Below are 21,447 nucleotides of genomic sequence, written 5' to 3'. Positions count from 1 at the left end.
TAACTGTTATGTAGCTGATGGTTCATATATCCTCATGGGCCTAATTCTGATATCTGGGGTTTATGTAAAAATGTATTAATTGCAACCAAGTTTTTTAAGACAAAACAGCACAAACATGGATTTGAGAAACTTAGTTCTCTGACATTTAAAGTGATATCCAAGATTAATATGCACACTCCCAGGAAGTGTCCCGCATGGTGGTCGAGCAAGGCAGCAAAACCAAAAAGTCCTGTCAGTTAAATGGACGTATATCTGGCTATTCAAGGCTGCCTGGTGAGAACCTATTCAATTTTCAAAGGCAACTGTTGCTTTTGAGACATGTTGCAAAATGATTTTTATAATTATCTCAGTTTAAGCATTTGATGTTTTAATTACTATTTTAAAGAAGTAGTTAGCACTGTTGCTTTACAGGGAGAAGGTCCTGAGTTTGAATCTAAGAGGTGGCTGGGCCGTTCTTTGTAGAGTTTGCATGTTGTCCCAGTGCTTGTGTGCGTTCTCTCCAGGTACTCTGACTTCCCATCACATTCCAAACACATTCATGGGTTTAAGTTAATTGGAGAAAGTGGCCATAGGTGTGAGCATGAGCATTTGTCTGTTTCTGTTAGTCCTGCAGTGGATCGGTGACCTGTACAGGATGTACTCTGCCTTTCACCCTGTGACAGGATAAGCTCAGCCAAAGCCAAGGCCCTGAAATGGATAAGCAGAACAAAATGAAGGGATGGACTTTTGTCATGTAATTTCACCCAAAGAAAATAAACTGATTTGGTTGATTGAATATATTGTGAAAAGTTTAATATAATTTTAGTGTAGAACAACAGACATGAAGGATTTGCAATCACAAAACATGTTACACTTAATTCTGTCCCGCTGCAAAATCAGACCTTTTCAGAAGATTCCTATAGGAGGAAAGTTAGTGTCACTGTGGTTTAATACATCTGTTGATACTGTTATAGGTTACTGTGTGTGTGTGTGTGTGTGTGTGTGTGTGTGTGTGTAAGGCTTCTAGCTCTGTCGCTACCTTTGTTGTAGTATGATGGAAAAAAACAAAGATGTGAGAAAAACAGAGAAAATGATCAGAGGAGAGATTTCAGAGTTCAAAACAGGAGCACAGAAAGTGGAGAATAAAGACACAAAAGGGAAAGCGAGAATCCTTTCTGCATTGTCGGTAATATTACCCAAGAAAATATTAGACCAGAGCTGTCTGGCTGGCAAAGGACACACTTGCAAACATGCACACGCACATTGGCAGATATAAACACTTATTGTGTCCGGACCCACGAGGGCCCAGCTACTTGATACTTGGTGATCTGAGCTGCAGGGACAGAAAAAAGAAGATTTTTTTATCCTGAACATACTTATAGGTGCTGTTCTCACATACACAGAAGGTTAAGCTTGTACAATTTATGTTTATTTTGAATCAGCAAAAAAAAAAGTTGCATTAAAAGAAAATCACAGAAGCACTGCAGCTAAAAAAAAAAAGACATTACTCTACTGCAAATGGAATTTTTTATCATGGAAATGGGCATAAAATATATAAGCTGACCTCTCCAGACTACTTTCTATAAGACTGCTCTCTGCAGATGTATGTGTGTGTTTAATTGAAAAGGGATGAAAGGAAAGAAATGTGGAAATATGAAGGAAAAAGAAAGGAGGGTGGGCAGATGGAGGAGGAGGAATGTATCATCTTTGCTAACCAGATTACTTTACTATGTATGAACAAAACACTTAATCCATTTGGCATCTCTAAGCTGCTTAACACTGTAACCTAAACTGTTATACAGACACTCACAGACAGCCGCAGCACTCATCAAAGCTTTAAGGGCAACACAAACTCATAAACACAGTAAGATATAAAGAGTACTTTATATACTGCTCAAAACATTACTTCAGAGTAGCTGATGTTTTTCAGAAGGCAATAATAATTGTTTTGCACAAATGACTCATTATTGAGGCTGTACACATGGGACTCATGTCCCTGGTTTATATCAATCGTTTTGAAAAGGAAACATAATAAAGGTGCCGTTTTCAAACCGTTGTGTCCTTATGGCCTGTCTCTCATGCAGCAACTTGCCCAACTTTCACCGGTTATCTGTTTTCACACTCTTCCCTTTATTCAACATCTCAGCCTGCCTCACAGCGTTTGATTTCAACACTTTCCTTTTACCATCGCTATGTGTAGAACCTTTTTTTCATCATGCCTCGATTATTGTAATTCCTTATTCCTCTGCCTAAGCAAACCGTCCCTGGATTGCCTATAAATGGTCCAGAATGCTGCTACGAGGCTTCTAACCAGGTCCATGAAAGGACTCGTGTGACAGTGATTTCTTACAAAGGCTCCTCATAAAATTTAGGGTTTTATTTAAAATGTTGGCGATCACTTTCAGAGCTCTCTACAGTCAGCTGCCTCCATTTTCAGTGAGCTACTACCATGCATAAGATCTAGATCTCTGAGGTGATGAGTGCTGATCAGTGCCTGTTGGCTGTACGTAGAGCCAGGCTGAAGACAAAAGGTGACTTTGATTTGGGACGTGGACTCTACTTCAGACTTTATTTGATCTATTTCTGTTATTTTAATTGCTGTATGTATGTGAAATTTCTCATTTTCAACACTAATTAGACATTTCACTCACATGTGTACAGAAGTCTGTTTGGCAGCATCAGAGTTTTGTATTCTTGTGTAATTTAGATTCTTTTGCTTTTCCAAACATTAGTTGATGCCTTTGATTTACCCGCTCCCATCTAATGACCAAAACATAAGGTACAGATAAAGCCTCCAAAATGACTTTCTTCTTGTGGTTGTGTTGCTCAGCCTTAGAGAGGGTATGAAAAGACATTTGGAGGAGACTCACTTTTTTAGTTTTAAATAAGCTGCCAAAAATTCTGATCGCTTTATTATTATTATTACAGTTACTTATTGAATACAGATCGATGAGGTAAAAGTTCTGTTATTTTTATTTAAAATGAAACTTTAAACAGGGACACGCTCACAGAAGCAATTCAGTTTCTAGAGTTCTTTTTCTTTTTAAAGAAAGCTCTAAGTAAACTGGATGTAAATGATTTGTGAAGCAGTGCAGTAGTATCTATGCTGGTTTGTATTTTTACACAGAACAAAGCCTAATAAAGAAGTGCAGAAGCTAATTACTTTACAAATAAGCAAATTAGCAAACTGGCTACTTTCTTTCTGACTTTTTGCTTTCAAGGTGTGAATCTATTGGAAAAAAACAAGAGGTAAAAATCTACTAGCAACAAATAATCAGTGGAAAGTGTAAGGGCCTCAGTAATGTTTTTGACACATCTTTAGAGTGGAATGAACGTTTCCAAAACTGTCCAGCTGAAAAGCAGATGAAATGTAAATCTGTAGTGTTGTGCAGTACTGTGGTAATGTGCTGCTTAGAATATGTATTTCATAAAATATTTATTTTGTGCGCTTATTAAACTATACATCAGGTAGTCCTAATGCAGCGTCCGTGTGCTCAAGACTTATTTACTCACACATAGTGTATATGAAATAGTTTGTTGAATCGCAGACACATATATTATCATATATTACAGAGCATATAGTGTGATGGTATAGCAGGAGGCATCAGATCTGACTGCTGGAGAAGACAGATAGTAGCAATAACTAAAGTGCATATGTAACTAGAAAGATTACCCGTGCACACTCACCACGATGCAGTTAGAGTCAGTGTTCTCACGCTCGATGCAGTATTTATGCACGGATATTATTGTTGATTTTGTTTGTGTTCAGATGCTGTTGTGTATTTAAACAGCCTTCAGGAATAAATAATGTATCGTTGTGATCATTTTAAAGTGGCAGTGAATGTGCTTGCTATGTTTTAGGCTTATTGCCTTCACTCTTGGATTATCAAAGGTGTGTGTGTGTGCGTGTGTGTGCGTGTGTGTGCATGTGTGTGTGTGTGCGTGTGTGTGCGTGTGTGTGCATGTGTGTGTGTGTGCGTGTGCGTGTGTGTGCGTGTGTGCGTGTGTGTGTGTGTGCGCACAGATGGCTGTGAAGAATGATCACACGCATACAGAAAAATATGTTTTTCAGCCGAAGCGGAAATGTACTCGAGTTCTCGAGACGCACACCCTTCACACACAGACACACAAGATGCTGGTGCCAGTCATATTCAATAACAATCTAGTGCTGACCAGAGAAATCAATGAATAACAGACTAACTGACTAGAGGGTTTAACTTTGGCGCCACTAACATGGAGAAGACTTCATTAACCATACACCACTGCTCATTCTCTCTGCACACCCTCCTCAGCTCTGTCTCCTTTTATCCTATTTTTTCTTTCAAAATATACAGGATATACAGTCATTGCTGTTGTTCCATTCTTTGTCATCAGTTTATGCAGTTGTGATTGCAGTATTGTAAGAATGAATATTTTATGAAGTTATCCAGAGTAACAACTGACGACTGAGTTATTTGTACAACTGACCGATGATGTAAAGTGTCAGTGCTTTCACAGTAACAGTAATTATAACGCTATCACAAGCAACAAGTTTTGAAGTCTCCTATCCCTTTACCTCACCTCCTCCTCCTCCATCCTTTCCCCCTCTTCCCTTGTGTTTCTCAGAACCCATTTAGGCCGAATCCATTACCAGAAGTGCAGAGGGAGAAGGAACTAGCGAGTTAGATAGACAGAGGGGAATGGAAAGAGGGAGATGGAGGGAACGTTCAACCTAATAAATTCTCCAGCAATGTTTCTCAGTTTCCTTGAGTTGTGGGACCTGATAGATGATGGCCTTTTTACTTGTGGCCACAGAAAAGCTTTCACTGCAGTTCTGCACAAACCTCATACGCTAACTCTGCGCATGTTGGTTAAACTACTGTACTTTAGCACTTATATGCAGAAACAACACGCTGAATATTTTGCTTTTCATTAACAGTAGTTCCCCACTGGAACATTTCTTGCTCTATTTTCTCAAGTTGATTTCCACATTGATTAAAAATTCTCTCCACAGGAGAAATGAAAGATTAAAACTTACACTTGAAATCCAAGAAGACCCCCTGAGCAGCGCTGACTGAGATCCCCATCCACAGAAAACAAAGTCCGGCTTGAAATTTGATATAAGACATAAACTATAAATGACAAGCAGCACACTGAGCATGATCATTTTTGTTCTAACGAACTGTTGTTCACATCAGCAGCATTTTCAAAAATATATGAGACACAATAGGATACGTTTTACCTCTCATCAGTGTTGTAGTATGTTGTTGAACAGCATTGGGTCTGCATGTTATAACTGTTATTATAGAAAGTGATGACATTTCACTTTTAATGTATTTATAACAGTAATTTAACAAATGTCATGTGGCCTTTAAAAACATTCATTTTTCATCTCAGTGGAGACTCATCAGGGAGTTTTGCTGCCATACACACTTATTCCACTGGATGTGCTGATCTGATCATTATAACAACTTATATAAAATTATATATTCAGTAAGGTACACAGTTAGATTTCCTAATGATCATAAAACCGATGTTGAGTTTAAGACAAGCAAAGCACGTTTATAGCAGCTACAGCTGATGTTAACTGACTTTTGCTTGCATTATTATGCTGACAGCCTAAATTCCAAACATTTGTTAAAAGAACTACAAAAGCAGCATTTATGAGTTACAGCATTGTGTTGAGCTGAACAGTTGGTTGCATGATGCTTCAGCGGGTTTCAGGAATAAGTAGCAGAACAGCTTTCATGTGCTCTGTCACTGACTCTCTGTTCCTCTCTCCTATGCTAGAGTTGGAGGTGATGATAGTGGGGAACCATTACGTTCTTTCAAAATACATAACACTGTCATGATAAACATTCTGAAATTAAACAGGGTTAGAGTTTAAGAAATGAAAATAAAGTAGAGCAGTCTACAACAGAAGAGGACACGGACAGTGATGATGAAGTGCAAACTGCAGACAGGCCAGAACATGTGGAGCTGCTGACACGAGCATCTGTAAAAATAAGATGCTAGTAGAAAGAATCCCAGCCAAAGCTGAGTAAATGCCAACCCCAGCCAAGAGCACCAAAGCTTGATTTTTAATTGATAATAAAAGCAGTGATGTGCAGTCGGGGATTGCACTGAAGACGCGGGTCACGTCTGCCTACGTCCTTTTTTATAAAGTTATCTTTGGGCTGGATTTCCCCGGGTTGGCTTTCAGATTTGTGGAGCAAAAGTTGTGTTGCAATTTGAGTTTATTACCATAGGTAAATAAGTTATGTAGTACTTTTTTTTGAAAAGCAGTGAGTAATTTAATCTCATTTTATAGAGACCTCAACACTGATATACGAAAAATACCAGTTTAATTGAAAAAAAATCTGTATCAGGAAAACAAAAGGGAAAAGCTTTTTCTGGTGAAGGAAACAATGTGATGATTTCTCACTGTGCTGTGATTTTTGACCATGAAGATGTTTATGTGTGTGTGTATGAGTGTGGGGGTGTGGAAAGCTATTGAAAACATTCAAGGTGAGAACTGATATCGAATATCACACAGATCAGGTTCAGATATGGTTTCATAGCTATCACACTGTAATGGAAGTACTAAGGGAAAGACATGTCAGAACTGCAAGCACACCCACACTGAATCACGTTTCCATCACTGCAAAGGACATTCCTAAGTGCAACTTCACTAAATCTAACACGAGGTATTCTCAAAACTCAAATATGGTTTGTATTAGAGCAGCAGTCCCCAACCCCCGGGCCTCGGACCGGTACCGGTCCGTGAGTCGTTCGGTACCGGGCAGTGCGAGTTAAGGCTCGGGTGTGAAATGTATGGTTTTCAGGGTTTTATCGGTTTTCAGCGTTATTTTGTTATCGTTTTTATCGTTAACTCGGTTTTCCTGGGTCTTTTCACTTGTGTTATGAATGAATCTTCTTTTTTTCGGTACCGGTACTAGTTTTATTTTGTTGTATTTATCCGCGACACCTTAAAGGCCGGTCCGTGAAAATATTGTCAGGCATAAACCGGTCCGTGGCGCAAAAAAGGTTGGGGACCGCTGTATTAGAGGGTCTTTTGCTTATATGGAGAGAGAAAAACAAACCCCATGCATATGTATCCCGTGCACACAGCTTTGTAAACACTGGCTCTTTGAACCTTTTGTCTCCTCGTTTTCTTTCATTTAAAGAATTTCACCTATTTTTATTTCATATTGTTGTCCCATCTCTCTCTCCCTTACACACACACACACAGAATCATTAGTATGTGAAGCTATTTAATAGCTGGATCGATAAATGTGCTGTTCTTACAGGATCATTTGGCCTCTGAAGCAAATCTTCTGACAGCCACTACATCATTAGGGCATTACCAGCAGCCTTCTGTCTCCTGCCCCGTGCAGTTCCTCGTTCATTTTTTCCTCTTTCTCGTTTTCCTTTCTCCTCTGCATCTCATAAGCACATTACATTTCCTGTTTTTTTCTACTCGTCCTTATGGCTTTAGTTGTTTGGTTGTGTTGTTATTATCGTGGACTCAGAGTGAAAGGAAAATGTAAAAAACACCCTGTTTAGGACAGCGTTTGTGCTGATATGGACTTATTGTAGATGCAGCCCTGGTGATCACTAAGATTCCATCTCTCATCATAAACCTGAAGGAATTCTGTCATTTGGAGCTACGTGATTTGTCAGCAGTTCCGTTGCAATGGTAGTACATCAATTGGGCCCAAGCTAACAGAGATAATTAAATACACTGCAGAGGGAATTGGAAAGTAAAGTGTTTATTATATATGAGCTGTGCATTTTTTCTTCAGGTGTAATTAATTTAAAGATTAACCAAACACGTCGGCCATTCTGAGGCTGCACACACACACTAACCATAATTACTATAACAGTTATTTCCTGACACTGACACTTCTGTGGCCCAAAGGGGAAGAAAGGTTTGCAGTTGCAAGAAACTCTTCAACATACTTAATTTGGAAAATTGACTCAGATTATACAAAGAAGCAATGCTTTTCATTGCAGATGGATAACTAGCCTCAAATTTAATGATTCACCCACCAACCCTCTCATTCTCACACACACACACACACACACACACACACACACACATACACACACACACACATACACACCAGCATACTTGTCAAAAGTGTCTGGAAAGCTAGCGATAGTGTGACTGACCTCAGCATATGGGTGATTTTACTGAGAAACTTCACACTCACTCTCTCTCACACACACACACACACACACACACACACACACACACACACACACACACACACACACACTATTTATTTTCATCTTTAGTTGCTTTCAAACTCACAGACTCCCACATTGCCTTATCTGTCCTTGGCTGCTATTTCTACCGTCATATGGCTTCTACTAAATGTGATTATGACACTAACAAAGGCTGGTTAGTCGAACATGAGTGAGTGTGCCTGTGTGTCTCTGTGCAGGCCTGTTGAGTGGGAAGGCTCGTCTGGCTGTCTGTCACACCAGCCAGTTTAGAGCCACACCTACTGCTATATAATTTCTCACACTGATCACACTGACAGCCTTACCATATTATAAAGAACATGTAAGAATAAAGACTAAATAAATGTAGAAATTCATGAAGCCATCAGTAGTTAGCGTTAAAGGGATGGTTGGCTCAGTAGAGCTCTGACTGTTTGTCAGCCTGGCTACAGTGCTGAAGAGAAACCTGGGGTTGTTCTTATTTTCTTCAATCAGTGATGAATAGTAAGATTTATGGAGGGATTTTTTATACAGCAAAACAGAATTTTTTCAGGCTAAATGATGATCTTTGATGATAAATTGATGATACGCCATTTCCTCTCCAGCTTAAAAGTTTGAGAGTTATACCAGGGAGTCAAGTACTTCTGATACTTGTGAGGCTTTTTTTCAGGCGTAATACTATTAACAAGATAATCGACCCCTGTTGGAGTAGCGTTCAGGTAACTGCTCTGCACACTGTTGCACATGGCGTAGAAGCAGATAACGGAGGATGAATTATATTCTCAAACTTAGTTACAGCACTTTCAGAAAGACATCTACTATTATTCTATCTATCAATTATTGTAAATGTAAATGTTATCAGGAAATGATCAGACAGCAGAGGGTTTTCAGGAAACACTGTTAAATGTTCAGTTTCTATGCCATATGTTAAAACAAGATCTAGAGTGTGATTAAAGTGGTGGGTGGGTTCTTTTACATTTTGAGAGAAGCCAATTGAGTCTAATAACAGACTAAATGCCATGTTGAGGCTGTCATTTTTAGCATCTACATGGATGTTAAAATCACCCACAATAATTATTTTATCTGAGCTGAGCACTAAATCAGATAAAAAGTCTGAGAAATCAGACAGTATAAGGTCAAGGTCGACAAAAAACAAAACAGTTTTTTGAGTTTTACAGTTAAGGTGGACAAGGCTAAGATTCAGACTTTCAAAACTCTGTCTGTGTCTTTGGTTGATTAATAGGGTGGAGGGGATCGCTGCCACACCCCCTCCTCGGCCTGTGCTTCGAGGACTCTGACGATTACTCCGATCAGGGGTCAGATTGGGAGTGTTGATTATTTAAACTAACAACTGAAAAATGAATTATTGTTTCATGCACTAATAGGTACCTAGAAGAGAGAGACCTAATGTTTAACAATCCACATTTCATTGTTTTACTCTTTGGTGCTGTTGAGGATGCCGTATTGTTCTTTCTTTGTTCTTTTTTTATGTTTAAATCATTTTTTGATGGTTTTTGGTTTGTTTTTTGTCTGTTTGGGAGCTGACACAGTCTCTAAGGGGATGGGGTTTTGGGGGATAACAGGTGGAGAGAAGCTGCAGAGAAGCGTGTAAGACAAACTCTGCTTCCTTGTTGCACTTTTTGGGGGGTTTGATAAATTTGACCAGATTTCTAAAAATAAGGGCATCAATCCCACTTTGGATGGAGCAGCTGTGTCTCCTAACAAGACCAGGTTTTCCCCAGAAACTTTCCCAATTACTTATTAAGCCCACATCTTTTTTGGGACACCAGTGAGAAAGCCAGCAATTTAAGGAGAACATGCAATCAAACATGTCATTCCTGGTCTGATTGGGGAGGGAACCAGAGAAAACTACAGGCCTCACGCTTGGAGGTGCTGATTCTGGTTCCTACTGCATTACCCTCGTCCTCTGGTTTCTCTACAGGAAAGAGGGGATTAGGTCCTCCAAGTATTCCTTCAACTGCCCAATTTTTTCCTCAGTTGAGGTCAGTGACACTCCACTCCTGCAAGCACCGTTTTCCCTTGCTCAGTTTCCTGACGGTTTGCCAGGCTCACCTCGAGACAGACTGAAAATCTGTGTCCATGGCCTCCCTGATTCCTTTCCACACCCAAGGTTTTGCCTCAGCTACCCACCAAGCTGCATTCTGCTTGGCCTGCCCGTACACATCACCGGGTAACTAAACTGATAGGACTCCTTCTTCAGCTTGATGGCTCCCTTCACTTCCAGTGTCTGCATCATTACTTAAAAAAGTACAAGATGTAATTTTTATATTTCAAAAAGGATTGGGCAATGTATTCAGGAAAGAAATCTGCCAGGAATTTCCCTGTGCTCTTTGGAGGGCAGTGTGTCTCGGACTCAGGAAAGTTTGGCTTGTTCTTTTTGTCTGTCAGCACCTTTAAAAACTGATGATGGGAATTGTAGATGGAACCAAGATAAAGGATCATAAATTCTAAATGGATTTCTCTGGGCAGTTACAAGCTAAAATTTTTGCATGGCTCTTATTTAAACACAAAGTAATTACCGAGTCATAGATATTGATCAACAAACCCTATCATTCTATTTCTCATTCACTTTTACTAGGGGCCAATAAAACCTTTATTGTTACATCTTTAAAGGCTCCTTGTGGGATGTTGGCTGGGAACCAATAAATAGTCATTTGGTGCAAGTCAATTCTGAATGATTAAGCAAGACAAGCTAAAATCATTGCTTATATCTAAGAGTAACCAGTCACAGGTGTGAGGCTATGACACACCTGTGTGTGTATTCTGTGTGCATGTGAGAGTGTTTATCATTAAGAGAGAGAGAGAGACAGCACCAGTTTTTGGATTAGCCAAGAGAGCTCGCTGAGATGGATTTTGAGACAAACACACACACGGGGGCATGCATGTTAGCCCTCTTTGCTTCCATCTCCACCAGTACGATGAGTGCATGGAGGCTTTTAACTAATCACATCATACAAAAGGTGGGGGGCAGGGGGACATGTCTTATGAATGACTCATCCACTTTCACATCCTTCACCTTTTCCTTTCCCTCTGTCTCCCTCTTTTGGCCCCTTCTTTCCTTCAGCACCCACAACATTCACTGTCTCACTCTCTCAGGTCTTATCTCATATTGCACACTCAAGGTATTTGTAATCCGCTTACACTTGTTCAGCCTTCTTCTGGATTGTAATTTAATATGGGCTGTGCCACTGTATATGTGTGTGTAATAGATATAAGGTAACTGTATTTACCACCTGCCATCATGCATCTCTCCTCCTTTCTCTTTTTACAAACACACATGCATGTATGAGGAACCCTAGGTGAAAACTTCCCAACATAGCTTTTGTTGTATGCCACAAGTAAGTCAATGTCCTTTTGAGACAACAGGAGATTAAGGATAGTAGATCACAGAAGAAAGTTGAGATACCCCAAAAGGAATTAGGTGATGTACAAAAAAAGCAGAAAATATAAAAAGGCATGACGAAAAGACCAGAAGAATGAACATATCCAGACCTTAGATGTAGCCACAATAGGTACCGATCTTCATTGTCTACATAAGATGACTAAATTTGTGCCCATTATCTGGTCAAAAAGTAAGTTTAATGAAAAAAATTGCCATGGGTTTTAGTCATGTGGATTCATGGTCCCCAGAAGAAAACTCAGTTTTGTATGTGTCTGTTTAATAATCTTTTATCTTGTTGTACTGTTAGGAAAACAATTTTTAGGAGAGCGGCAGTATATGTGTGTTTTGCTGTAGTAAATTAAAGTTAAAGGCAATTCATCCTCTAGGGGCCACAAGTAGAGTTTAAAGCTTGTATTTGTTTTACAGTAAGTATGAGATCATTGGCAGATGAAAAGTGTTACTTTGGTGAAATAACTGACAAAAGGAGTGGCTTCTGACTTCTGGGAGGTAGCTGCATAGAACCACTGCTCCCGCCTCTTTTTACTAGAGCTGGGAGCAGTGGTTACTACAGCTAAAAGTGACAAAAAAGGACAGGAAGGACAAACACGGCAAGACGAAAACCAAGAAACGAGTTGAAACTATGACTGGATGGATACTGAAGAAAGTGAAGCTAACCAAGAGGGTGGCATTTTGGCTAGCATTGGGGCTAGTGTTAGCAGAAAGGATGACATGGATCAGGACGACAAAATTGATCTGAGGGCGATACTTATGGAAATTAACACTTCCGAAAAGAAAACATGCAACAGTTTGAAGAAGGGGGAGAAGCACTAGGAGGACGTCTAATCAGGGGGCCCACTCCGAAGTGTGTGGCTGACCCCCTTAAAGCCTTATTACAGCAGATCTTACAGGGTTTCTCTTTTCTTTTTTCTCTTTTCTTTTTTTTTAAACACCCACAAGTGGAAATTCTGTTTCATTATCTTATTATCTGTTTGATTATTATCTTGTTAGCTGTGGCTCTGAGCAGCACTGTTCGGACAATGTGGTATTGTTATGTTAATTTTGACAGCAATGTTCCACCCTAAAAATGGCAGACACAAAAACGGTCAAAGGTTCTGTCTAAACTAAAGAAAGACGTGGTTCGTGTAGCCCTTCTGCAGGAGACGCAGATCAAGAACACAAAAAACTAGAACAAGGTTTTCACAAGCATGTCTATTCATCATCATACAGATCTGGGCACCGTAGAGGGGTTGCAATTTTGATAACACAACAGATCTGTTTTGAATATTTATCTGATAAATGGGAAGGCCAATATGTATTGGTAAAAAGGAGAATCAACGCTTTTCCAGTGACTATCCTCAATATATACACACCTGCTGGGAGTGACCGGGCTTTCTATGAGCACATGTTTGAGCTGATGACATGCATCGCAGTGTGAACGTGTGTGAATGTTGGTTAGATTGCACTTAGTGCTTGTATGAGTTGGTGTGAATGGGTGAATGTGGCATGTTGTATAGAGCACTTTGAGTACTCTGGGAAAAGCACTATATAAGAATCAGTCCATTTACTATATATTTTCAGGAAAATGACAAGGGGTGTGTGGCACCGTTCGTACTGTAGGCTGCCTATAAAGCGGTTATATGAGGAAAAATTATTGCCGACACTTCCCTGATTGAAAGGCAGAAAAAAGAGAAATTTGGAAAATTACAGTTGGATCTAAAGGAATTACAAAGACAACACAAAAATACTTTACACAATGACAAAAAAAATCAAAAAAAGAGATTACAAAATGAAACTGACGCAATATACTCTGAATAAACACAAAAATTTTCCTTAAACAAAATTATTATGAAGCAGGTGGGAGATAAGAAAGCACCAAGCGGATAGTACAGTCCATAAAATAAAACAACCAAAAACTGGCATTATACACAATGATAATATTGAATGATAATATTAAAATACAGCAGAGTTTCAAAACATACTATAAAGATCTGTACTCCCAGCCTGACCTAAATAATGAGGAAGAGATAGAAAAAGTTCCCTAAATCTCCCAGAGGTCTCAGAACAGGAGAACAGTATGTTAATTAAAGAAATTATAGCTAAAGAAATCAATGCTGTAACTGCAAGACTAAAACCACATAAGAGCCCTGGCACGGATGGTGAATGGTGAATGGTATAAAGCCTACAGGGAGGAATTAACTCCTGGACTGAAGGCAGTGTGTAACTGGGTCCTTAAAGGAGAGGAGGTTCCCACTCATGGAAAGAAGCGACCATATCTGTTGTTCCAAAGGAGGGAAAAGATAAACTGAACTGTAGCAAATATGAGTATTGAACCTGGATTATAAAATATACACATCCATATTAACCAAACGACTTGATAATATCACACCCAAACTTATTAATCTTGACCAAACTGGGTTTATCCGTCAGCAGCAGAGCCAAGACAGTGTTAGAAGCACTCTCCACGTCATACATCATATAAAAAAGAATAATCTAGAGGCAATGCTGATGGGTTTAGGTGCCGAAAAAGCATTTGACTCTGTAAGATGGTCATTTCTCTATAAGGTTTTGGATAAGTTTGGATTTCATCAGATGGTCATTGAGACAGTTCAATCAATTTACAATAAACCAACAACAGAAATGAAAATAAATGGCAGTCTATCAAAACCATTTACTCCTGAAAGATCGTTCCCTCTCTCACCGATCTTATTTGCTTTGTTTGTTGAACCTCTTCGTCAATACGTAAGACAGGGTAACCAAATTAGAGGAATCAATATACAGGGAGACGATCAGAGGATATCTCTCTTTGCTGATGATATTTTAATCTACCCAGGCCAACCACCCAGAATAATGATGATATTGGAGGAATTCGGATCACTATCGGGCTAGAAATTAAATATTCAAAAAACAAGTTATGATCTGTAACTTCCAACCTGGAATTGAATTCAAAACTAAGTCCAATCTTAAATGGGATAAGGACTCCATAAAATATCTTGAGGTGATATTATGTAGATACAATAAAAAACTTTTTGAAAAGAACTGTATAAACTCAAAAATAAAATCAGATTTAACGAGATCGAGTCGTATCCACACTTTGGGTCTAATTAACAGAACAGAATCAATGTTTGTCATAAATGTTTCCCTCAAATGTTTAGCAAAATTGTATAGACAAATACTGTGCATATACATGTCAGCTTTCTTTTTCCAGGAATGTTGTACTGCTCCTAATGTAAATTCTTTACGCAAGATCACCAATAAAAACTAAGTAAACTGGAAAGAAAGAAAAAGATGTCTTGTCATCCAATCATGAAGAGAGAGAAAAATTATGTTACATGTTTTTAATCAGCTTTGAGTTCAGTTGAGCGAGATGAATAGCAGCTCTTTGTATCATTTTATGTGAATCATTCAAATCCCACTCCAGCATTGAAGGGGTCACACTCCATGTGTGTGCGCGCGCGTGTGTGTGTGTGCGATTACATGTGTGTGTGCATGTGTGTGTGTGTGTGTGTGTGTGTGTGTGTGTGTGCATGTCTCTGTGAGGCAGGAGGGTCCTTCATCGAAAATGTAAACCAGAAAATATCATTACTGCTGCCTACCGTGTTCTCATAGTCTCATGCACTCACACACACACACGGATGGAGCTGTTCTCGCAGTATAAGATCTCTAAGTGAAATCTTTGATGGTAACAGCTTCACAGGGTGCTTGTGCATGCATGAGACAGAGAAAATGAAAGAGAATGAAAACTCATTTCTTATAGTGTATTTTTCTGTGGTTGTTTTAAATAACCCAGAATCATTTCATTATTGTATTGTTATTTTGTGGTTATGTTACAGTTTATGGTTCAATTTCCCCAAAATAATAGAACTTTAACAAAAAAAAGGTTAATTGGTGAATCTAACTTCCCCATAGGTGTCTGTTGAATGGCTGTCTGTTTCACTGTGTCAGCCCTGTGTAAGGCTGGTGACCTGTCCACGGTGTATCCTGCCTCTTGCCTTATGGTTGCTGGGATAGGCTCCAGTGTCCAGACCCTAAGCGGAAGAGAATGAATGAAAGAATGGGAAAAAAGCACTCTTAGCATTTCTAACACCAAGCTTATATTTCCCAAACGTAACTCTTAAAAATGGGGGCAAGCACAGGCTTAGTCAGGTGAGACTGAAGAAGTTACTTGGATGAAAACGTTAAGTCCAGAATCAACTTTTGGGATTTACTTACCTGGATGATTGAGCATGCATCAAGACATGCTAGTCAGAGTTTCGACTCACTGCCATTCTATATTGTAATGATACTTTGCAATGAGCAAGTCTTATTAAAAGACTTTGAGAGAGAGAGTTGTTCAGTAGAAACAAAGGTTCAAGTAAAGCTGTCATTGTCTTTGTAAAAGGACACTCATTTTCCAAGGCGGAAATCGCTTTAAGAATGTAAACTGACTCATTAACTTCTGTCTGATGCAGAATTAAGTTATAAACTTCCTTTAAACATAAGACTAAACAGCAGTGCCTTCTACTAGTTTTACATGAGTTGAATGGAATTTGCAATATTTTAACAACCTCTCTCCAAACCTTTAGAAGCATTTGGCAAACAAGGTTTAAAAAGACATTTTAGAATATATAAAGAGAAAGACTGTCATTGATCAGGTTCACCTATTAAAGGAAAGAAAGAAGAGAATAATATATTAGAATCACAACACCAAATAAACTGCACAAACCTGCTGGCAGCATTTACAGTCCATACTTTCCTAAAACAGACACAAGTCTCATTAAAATGACTACTTCCATATCTTATGGGAGATTTAAATAAGTATTGTTTTGACCAGCTTTGACCTTAGATAAAAATTTATTTTAATAAATATTGGTGAAACAAATAAATCCTTTGCGGTTTCCACGCCGGTTTGGTGGTTTAGAGACGTCTTCATTTATCCAGCTACATGTTAGAAGGTTTTGTCACAGCTCCTGCTATTTCTTGTGTGACTAGAAACATTTATGGATGGTCAAGCTGCTGCACACCTATAGAAACACAAAGCTTTCTTTTTCTTTCTTCCTTTTTTCTTTGTTTTTTGCCACCAAGCCATTTGTCGACTTGGAGTCATTTGACAAAGATTGGTATGTGGCCAACTTGTAGATTTTTGTGTAAAATTCCTAGAAGGCAGTCATTTTCATGGGTTTGTGCACACTATTGTTGTCGTCATTATTATTATAATTGTTTTTGCTGTTGTAACTTTCATTTCTTTGGTTGCATTCATTTGTTTATTATAATATGTGTTGCACTTAAACCACAGGTGGATAAAACAGCAGCTTTACCTATCCCAAATGGTTTATTCCAGCCCCACATGAGCTTAGTAATCAGTTATTTTGAATAGGCAAAAGAAAAGTTGTCAAGATAAAGTGCAGAAATAAACACATTTAGGCTACTCTCTGTTGCTGCGCAGCACTGGGATGCAGTGGTCAAGATGATTATTGTTATTTTACTGTCTGGGCAGGAAGCTGAAATGTCTGAACTCACAGTGACTTACACACATACTCAAACACCCCACCATGAGAGGGGGTTACACAATGTTATCTCACCCTTGACTCTAATGCCAACACACTGAATGAAGGATTTTTTAAAAAGTTAACGTTTTCTTTCTTCTGCTTTAGAATTCTTGCCTCATTGCTGTTTTTTCGTAATAATTGACTTATTTAAGACACACTCACAGTTTTTCTTCAGTTGTTTTATCTTTCTCTCAGTGTCCCACTCCCACGTTTTCCCCACACTTCTTTTTCTTCTCTATGTCTCTCTTGCTTTCTGTCTATCTAAGGTTGTGAATTTGCCCAGTAGGGGACCTGTAGAATGAAATGAAAGAACCCATATCACCCTCACTCATATAAAAATACATAGTGTGTTTAAATGGCGGGAACAGCTGCTCACACTCATGCACTCTGATGGCCTATAAAGGCTGTACTTTGTGTGGCATTGGGTGGCACCAGCAAATACTCTAGTGTTAGAAAAGCCTTACTGCTGCAGAGTCGATAGAGATAAAGAAAAGGAAAAAGCTAACTGTCCTAAGAGTCAAAATCTCTTTTTTAGTATTCTTCATCCACAGGAAATTGGGATCTAGAATAGATAAAGTAAAGGCTGTGTTTTACACTGCAAGATTCAAATATAATGCAGGAATTTAGCCTGAAATGCCTGAAAGTCCAACATAGCTTACGGAAGGGTAAAGTCAAGAGCACACTAATGAAGTTTAGAGGCAATCAGTCACAATTAAAGTCCATTCCATACCTCCTTTGTCTTCGTTTTTAAGATTCCTAGCGGTTAAAAGTTTCATTCTCGCACCAAATGGAAGTTTGATAGAGATAGAATCCTTGACATGATTGATGGTTTAACTCCCTGATGAAGGCTTATATACCATTTTTTCTTTGGAGTTCTTTTGAAGGTAAAACGTGACTAAGTCAGGAAAATAAAGATCTCCTTTGACTCAAAGGAAATGCCTCCATTCAAAGACTGAAACCAACCAGCTGATCTAAATCACAGCTACGGGGATACTTGAGATGATTGGCTATAAGATGAACAAGGCCGCAAGAAGCAGTACCCTCCATGGAGAAGGAGACTAGAGGCTAAGTTGAAGAAAGAAGTACAACAAGCTATGCATACCCAAAGCCTTAGAAACTGCCAAGCAAAGACTCAGTGTTGGTTAACCACTTGAAGAGGTATACCAGAGCAATAGAACTCAAATGTTCTTCACTGAATTATTATACTCTCAGAGGCACATGAAAAATATGAGAAAAGCCCCACCAAGACTGGAGATTACTGGAAGAGCATATGAGAGAAGAATGCAACACATAACAACAATGCTCAGTGGCTAGCAGATCTAAGAGCAGACCAAACCAACCTTCCTGAATAGCGACCAGTAACCATCACAGTCTGGCAACACAAATGAACCAGCAGCTAATCGATAATATGCACCTGGAAAGGCTAACTGAAGGCCGGACCATCCGATACCATCCAAAGTCCAACCAATAACTTGCCTCAGCACAACATGGAAGGGACAAAACACCAGCTACTGCTAGATAGAGCAATCACTCCAGACTGTAAGACCAGACTGACCAACCTGTTCACCGCTAGGATTCACTACAAGAAAGCGTATGGCTCAGTGCCTTAAACATGGATTCTGGAATTCTTAGAAATAATCAACAGGACCATAAGATCCATCATGAGGAATGTGATGTCGATCTGGCAAATGACACGCCAGGCCAACTTTAAGTCAACTGCACAGGTCACCATCAAGAGTGGGATTTCCCCAGGAGATGTTCTGTCCGCACTGCTGTTCTGCATAGGCCTGAACCCCCTCACCCCCCAAATTAACAAGATTGGCTATGGATAGCTATAAGTACCCTGGGGAGGGCATTAGGAGAGACGCAACTGCCAAACACCTGGAGAGAGTAAGGTTAGTGCTAAGGAGTCAGCTGAATGGGAAGAACAAGATCAAGACCGATGCCCTGGCAGTTATTAGACACCCTACTGGGATAATAACCTGGCCAAAGGAGATAGAAGTCACTGGCATGGTAAATGTAAATGGGCTGATTCTTATATAGGGCTTTTCTACTCAAAGCGATCTATACAACATGCCACATTCACCCAAGCACTTTTTTTTCAAAACTTTTAGTGCATCCTAACAAACATTCATACATTGGAGAGCAGCTTGGGGTTAATATCTTGCCCAAGGATACTTGGCATGCAAACTGGAGGAGCCAGGGATCAAACCACTAACCTTCCGATCTGTAGATGACCTGCTCTACCTCCTGACCTACAGCCACCCCAACACCAACTTCAAGACAAGACAGCTCCTTACGATTCATGCAGGGTTTCACCCCAAGTTCAGCACCCTGATACTGTACACGAAATAGAAAGAAGGAGGCCAAGAACTAGTGAGTGTCAGAACCGCTATCCAGAATGAAACAACAAAAAGCAAAAAAAAAGATGGCCACAACTGATCATGGGCTTAGTGAATACTCCAGGCAACAGAAAGAAGAGAAAGAAGACGAGCAAGGACAGGTCAGTGCCATGCCATGACTGATATCAAAAAATTCTACCAGTGGCTTGACAAAGCTGGACTGAAAGACAACACAGAAGCACTAATAATGACACCACAGGAATAAACTCTAAGCACAAAATCAATAGAAGTCTGGTCTTCCACACTAGGAAAGTCCCAGATGCAGGCTGTGCAAAGATGCCCCTAAAACAATCCAGGACATAACGGCATGGTGCAAAAGGCTGTCAGGCAGGGCATACATGCCTGACAGCTGTAATCAAGTGGTTAGTATAATAGCATCGGTACAGAGTATTGCCTGGAAGTCCTGAGCTCAAAATGTAACTCATAGGGTGTTAAACATCCAAATACAGACAGACAAGTGGATAACAAACAGGACATAGTAATGATAGAAAGCAACAGACAGTGCATTGTATTTCTCTTCCTCTGAGCCCAGTAGATTGAATTGATGCCAAAGAGCTGGATTTTGCCTTTAGATCATTAATAAACTGGCCTGTTTTGGGCTGATCCACCACCTTTCTTGCGATCATTCCAGCCTCGTGCAGGTCTACATTATTGTCCTTGATATCCTTTGACAGCTCTGTGGTCTTGGTGGTGGAGAGGTTGGACTGGAAGAAAGAGACTTTCTGGACAGATGTGATTTGTACATTTAACAAGTTGAGATCAGGAGAATCTGTGATTGACTGATTGCTTGACTGGTTGGTTGGTTGATTGATTTTAATCCAGTCTGCTTTGGGAATTAAAAACATATTTTGCTCAATGAAACACAAATCAGTTTCTAACTTTAATGCAATGTGTTTTTTCTGGAATTTCTTTAAATTATTTTCTCTTTCTCATGAACATAAAACTACCATAAATATTAAACACCTAATTTCTTTATAACTGAGAAAACTTAAAAAATTCAGCAGGAGATCAAATGACAAGTTCTCACTATGATTGTAGCATATGTGCCCTATCTGCGCCTTAACAAGTGGACTAATCTAAGCAAAACTTTGCACAAACATCATCATACAGCCATTATTAACATTTATATTTTTAAATAAAATATGCAATATAAATCCCCATTCTTTTGATTTTTCTACATATTATGTTCATTTTATCATCCCCATACACATTTGATATTATGTTCTCCAATTTGTATTGGTTTTCAACACATAACTCATGCCCTCTGATGGCCTATAAAAATTTCTCCAAAATTTGTATCCACAGTGGAATTTTGGTCCAGTAACCACTAAATATGGAATAAAGAATTTTTTAAAAAGTACCCCAGACCTGTCAAAAATGATTTTTGCTAGTAAGTATCACAAATAGTGCAATTTAATCTATGTCCTTTCTCATCATCATCCTCACTCCATGAGGCGAGATCTTGCATGGAGGAGAGATGGAGTGCTGTGGCAACCCCTGAAAGGGTAAGGCTAAAGGGAGCAGCTGAAGGAAGAAGAATTTCTTAGAATGAACAGTTTCCCCATCCTTTTGTTGTTGTTGTTGTTGTTGTTGTGGTGGTGGTGGTGGTGGTGGTTGTTGTGGACCTCTGAATGAAGTGAAGTATTTAGAATGTAGCAGATACACATACGTCCAGTAGTGAAATATGTGATAAACGCTGCAGTATTAAAGATTAAAGATAACACCACATTTTATATCCTCATCTCCTAGCTAGTGGCCTCTGTGCCAAAATCAATACTCCATTAACCTCTATGGAACATGATGCTTATATCATTAGCTTCTATGTATGTTTAATGATGATGTTGATGTATAGATTAATAAAATATTTAAGCTGTGTATATACTTGTGTGTGTTAACACTAAATTAGTTCTTTGGGCAGATGACCACTTATCTTTATATTACAGTGTCAAAT

General features: G+C 39.2%; 1 protein-coding gene across 10 annotated transcripts in view; it reads left to right on the top strand.

The window, feature by feature from the left end:
* tenm3 (teneurin transmembrane protein 3) overlaps positions 1–21,447 on the top strand; it is an 869,227-nt gene that overhangs the window by 637,971 nt on the left and 209,809 nt on the right. The window lies entirely within an intron of this gene.

Source organism: Oreochromis niloticus, linkage group LG6, assembly GCF_001858045.2.
Source record: "Oreochromis niloticus isolate F11D_XX linkage group LG6, O_niloticus_UMD_NMBU, whole genome shotgun sequence".
Classification (NCBI taxonomy): Eukaryota; Metazoa; Chordata; class Actinopteri; order Cichliformes; family Cichlidae; genus Oreochromis; species Oreochromis niloticus.
Note: the sequence above shows the minus strand (reverse complement) of the source record. Positions and strands in the feature narration are given on the sequence as shown.